Below are 5,299 nucleotides of genomic sequence, written 5' to 3'. Positions count from 1 at the left end.
CCTGGACGCCCAAGCCCCCCAGGCCATCACCGCTGGCTCAGCCCCTTCTGTCCTCCAATCACACTCTGCATGGCTGTCCAAAAAATATGATTTTCCTTGGGTCTTTGGATCTTCATTGCTGAAGGCTCTTGTGTCATGTAAAACTTACATTAAATAAATCTATGTTTTTTCTCTTGTTAATCTGTCCTTTGTTATAGGGGTCTCGGCCATGAACCTGGCAACAGGTAAGGAAAAGATATTATTTTTCTCCCCTACCTCAGAAAGAATTACAAGCTCCACCAGCAGAGATATAAACTCTCTTACCAAAAGAGGTTAAGACAATTCTTTCTATTGCATTTTTTTTTTTTTTTTTTTGAGACAGGTTCTTGCTCTCAGGTTGCCCAGGTTAAAGTGCAGAGGCGTCATCATAGCTCACTGCAACCTCCAACTCCTGGGCTCAAGTGATACCTTCTGCCTCAGCCTCCTGAGTAGCTGGGACTACAGGCGTGTGCCACCACCCTAGGCCGATTTAAAAAATTTTTTTTTATTTCAGCATATTACAGGGGTACAAATGTTTAGGTTACATATATTGCCTTTGCCCCACCCGAGAGCTTCAAGCGTGTCCATCCCCCAGTGTGCACCGCACCCATTAGGTGTGTATATACCCATGCCCTCCTCCCCCTCCCATCTGCCCGACACCTGATGAATGTTACCACTAACTATATCCCAGGCTGATGTTCGAGCAGATCCCTCATGCATGGCTTGCTGCATTCTCGTGGTAGTGAGTGAGCTCCCCCCCAACAGTGGTTGTGATAGAGCCAGGCTGCCCCTCAGGTTGGCTCTTCGCACATGTCTGCTTCCCCTTCGACCTTCTCTGCCATGTTACCAAGCAGCAGCACGGAAAGCCAGAAGCCAAGCAGATGCAGCGCCACGTTCCTTGCACTTCCCAGCCTGCAGAACCACGGGCTAAATTACCTCTGTTCTTTATAAATCACCAGCCTCAGGTATTCTGTTACAGCAACACTAAACGGAATACGCTTTATAGACAGAAAAAAGCTGAAGCAAGCAGAAATAAGGAACAAAAAGCAGATTAGTCACTTCAAAGTTATTTTCCTTACAGGGTTAAAACTTTATAGGGCTTTCTTACTATGCTGGCCCAGATGAACAAGGCCCCTAGTTTATTATTTTTCATTTTGGGGCTCTCTGTTCTGTTCTATTGGTCTATAAATCTGTCTTTATGGCACTTTCATGCTATCTTAATTACTGTTGCTTTCTAGTCCGCTTTGAAATCAGGGAGTGAGGCCGGGCCCGGTGGCTCACGCCTGTAATCCTAGCACTCTGAGAGGCCCAGGCGGGAGGATCGCTCAAGGTCAGGAGTTCGACACCAGCCTGAGCAAGAGCAAGATCCCGTCTCTACTGAAAAATAAAAAGAAATTAACTGGACAACTAAAAATATGTAGAAAAAATTATCCAGGCATGGTGGCACATGCTTGTAGTCCCAGCTACTTGGGAGACTGAGGCAGAAGGTATCACTTGAGCCCAGGAGTTTGAGGTTGCTGTGAGCTAGGCTGATGCCACAGCACTCTAGCCTGGGCAAGAGTGAGACTCTGTCTCAAAAAAAAAAAAAAAAAAAAATAGAAACCAGGGAGTGTGAGGCCTCCACCTTTGTTCTCTTTTTTTTCAAGATTGTTTTGGCTATTTGGGGTCTCTTCTATGTGAATTTCAAGATTATTTTTTTTCTATTTCTGCAAAAATGTCATGGAGATTTTAATAGGGATTACATTGAATCTGTGGTTCTCTTTGGGTAGTAGGCATTTTAACAATAATGTCTTCTGATTTATGAATATGGGATTCCTTTCCATTTGTTTGTGTCATCTTTCAATTTTTTCATCAATGGTTTGAATGTTCAGTGTGCAAGTCTTTTGCCTCCTTGGCTAAGTTTATTCCTAAGTATTTTATCCTTTTTGATGCTATAGTAAATAGGATTGCTTTCCTCATTTCCTTTTTGGATTGGTCATTGCTAGTGTATAAAAATGCAGCTGATTTTTGTGTGTTGATTTTGTGTCCTACAGTTAAATTTTTTAGTTCTAACAGAGTTTTTTTTTTTTTTTTAAGACTCTTTAGAGTTTTCTACCTGTGTCATCAGCAAACAGGGATAATTTTACTTCTTTTCCAATTCATATTCCTTTCTTTCTTTTTAAATTATTACTTTATATTAATTGACAAATAAAAATTATATATCTTTATCATGTACAACATGATGTTTTAAATTATGCATATATTGTGGAATAGCTAAATCAAGCAAGTGAATATATACATATCATATGCTTATCTTTTTTTTTGTGGTAAGAACACTTAAAATCTATTGTCACCGATTTTCAAGAATACAATACATTGTTATTAACTATAGTTACCATGTTGTGTAATAGACCTCTTGAACTTATTCCTTCTGTCTAACTGAAATTTTGTATCCATTGACCAACATCTTCCTAAAACCCACCCTGCTGCCTTTTATTCTTTTTCTTATCTAATTGCTCTGGCTAGAACTTCCAGTACTATGTTAGATAGTAGTGGTGAGAGTGGGCATCTTTGTCTTGTTCCTAGTCTTACATAAGCATATGATTTTAATGGAGTGTATTTATCACTTAAGAGGCGTTTATACAATTCTATTAAATTCTTCTCCTGATATTTTCTTTTTAGCATTTTATTATTACATTGTAGATAAACACTTCAAATTGAAGGTTATGTGGAAGCTCAATTGTACAGGTAAATGGATTTTGAAAAATGCAAATTCCCTTTATACTGCCCTGGATACAGTGCAGTGGCATCCTTGTAGCTCACTGCAACCTCAAACTCCTGGGCTCAAGTGATCCTCCTGCCCCAGCCTCCTGAGTAGCTGGGACTACAGGTGAACAGCATGATGCCCAGCTAATTTTTCTGTTTTTAGTGGAGACAGGGTCTCACTCTTGCTCAAACTCCTGAGCTCAAGCAATCCTCTGGCCTTGGCTCCCCAGAGTGCTATCCTGTGAGCCACCGTGCGGCAAAACTAAGCCGCTTTCCGTTCCACACATCGTTTACTATCATCATTTGCAACACATCTTAGCATATTCTGCTTCAGGTTGTACTGAATTAGGGTTCTCTCAACTTTGAAAATATTCTTACCTATTAGATTATCCACAGAGGCTAATTGTTCAGTCACTCCAAATTTGGCATGGACTCCTCAAATAAACAACTGGGCTTTAGCAGTCATATCTTTCAATTCTTCAAGAGCCAAGGAAAATCACTTGCTATCATTTTCCTTTTTAGAAAATTGATTATTGATGTTTCTACCTATATTCTCTACTCTTCAAGCAACTATTCTCACTAAAAGACTAATAGTCTTGGCCGGGCGCGGTGGCTCACGCCTGTAATCCTAGCACTCTGGGAGGCCGAGGTGGGCGGATCGTTTGAGCTCAGGAGTTCGAGACCAGCCTGAGCAAGAGCGAGACCCCATCTCTACTAAAAATAGAAAGAAATTATATGGACAGCTAAAAATATATATAGAAAAAATTAGCCGGGCATGGTGGTGCATGTCTGTAGTCCCAGCTACTCGGGAGGCTGAGACAGGAGGATCGCTTGAGCCCAGGAGTTTGAGGTTGCTGTGAGCTAGGCTGACGCCACGGCACTCACTCTAGCCTGGGCAACAGAGTGAGACTCTGTCTCAAAAAAAAAAAAAAAAAAAAAAAAAAAAAAAAGACTAATAGTCTTAAAATGTTTATTTTCTCTCTACTGATTTTGTGCTGCTACAATCAAACATGATTTAATTAACTTACCATCGATAAATGGTTCTCCTTGTTTGGCCAACACATCGGCCACTCAGAAACTTACTTTTGCTACAGTCTCATTTTCATTTTTATTTTATTTATTTATTTATTTATTTTTCTAATGGAACAAAGGAGGTGAAGTGAATACATGCAGAATCTAGCATGGAGTAAACATATTGGATATTTCTGTTACCAGTTGCTGTGATAAAAAGAGTTTCATATGACTGTTGTATCAAAGCTGATTCTTGGGCCTCAGATATTATATTAATAGTTAAGAAGCTAAAAATCCTACAGCATGCTATATATTTTATTCATAAATTTGCATCTTTGAAAATATAGAAGTTCCACTGTACCTCCCTTCAAACTGATGGATGGTTTTGGCCTTAAGAAAACAAATTATGACTGTATTGTCGATAAATGTAAAGCTGGTTTGTATGTCCTTAGTCAAGCAAATATTGGTTATATTAATCTTATACTGAAGTATTAGAATGAATGTCTAAGAATGGCAGATTCTAAACATGTCTAGGCTATCTCTGACAGTTCACTTTAGCTTCTAAAAGCTTTCTGTACTTCAATTAAGCTACTGAGAATCTAGACAGTTTTTTATGAAATACTATATTTTCATTTTTATTTTTGTGAAGAAATTCATCTGTGATAAAATATTCCATTTTAAATTTTCTGATTTTTCTGACTGTGGCTTTCCTGTGAGTTGGGACTATTATAATGAGTGCTTAGTCTGGTAATGTTGATATATATTGTATTTTTTTTAAGGAGAGACTATAGTGTCATTGCATAATAAACTCAGTGCTTTGCTGCCTAATTCCAAACAAATAATCTGCACTTAACCATGCTCTGAAAGAGCAACATTCAAAGTCCACTTTTCTTTTCTTGTTTTGACATGATGGGCATACACTGATAATAAAAATACCATGGTACTGCGATATTTGTGGTACTTGAGATGCTGTTGAGCTATAACTGTCATTGCAATTTGTAGTGTGCTGATCAGCAGTGCAAAGAAATAAGAATATTCCATATTGTCTTTGTTGTAGCTATTCAACTCTTCTGCTCTAGTGCAAAAACAGTTATTGACAATACATAAACAAATGAGTGCGACTATGTTCTTTTTTATTTTTTTTTAATTTTATATATGGAACACTTCATGAATTTACATGTCATCCTTGCGCAGGGGCCAAGCTAATCTTCTCTGTATCGTTCCAATGTTAGTATATGTGCTGCCAAAGCGAGCACTATGACTATGTTCTAATAAAACTTTATTTATTGACACTGAAATCTGAATTTTGTGTAATTTTCATGTCAAAAAATATTCTTCTTTTGTTATTTTCACAAGTGTTTAAAAATGTAAAAATCATTCTTTTTTTTTTTTGTAGGCTGCACAAAAACAGCACTCTGTAGTTGCCTACTTTTGTCTTAAACACAAAAAATCCTTTTTATTGTTCATGTTTTAATTTTTTTGATATACACAAGTATAGAGATAAGTTCAGGGTTTACTAGACTTG

At 38.0% G+C, this 5,299-nt stretch overlaps 1 non-coding gene across 1 annotated transcript; it reads right to left on the bottom strand.

Moving 5' to 3' along the window:
• Positions 1-4,923: 4,923 nt before the first annotated feature.
• LOC138383592 (U6 spliceosomal RNA) lies at positions 4,924-5,030 on the bottom strand. The gene has a single exon (XR_011233647.1). It is a non-coding gene; the product is annotated as a U6 spliceosomal RNA (small nuclear RNA).
• Positions 5,031-5,299: the final 269 nt, after the last annotated feature.

Source organism: Eulemur rufifrons, chromosome 5 (genome assembly GCF_041146395.1).
Source record: "Eulemur rufifrons isolate Redbay chromosome 5, OSU_ERuf_1, whole genome shotgun sequence".
Classification (NCBI taxonomy): Eukaryota; Metazoa; Chordata; class Mammalia; order Primates; family Lemuridae; genus Eulemur; species Eulemur rufifrons.
This window is presented reverse-complemented; position numbering and strand designations above follow the sequence as displayed.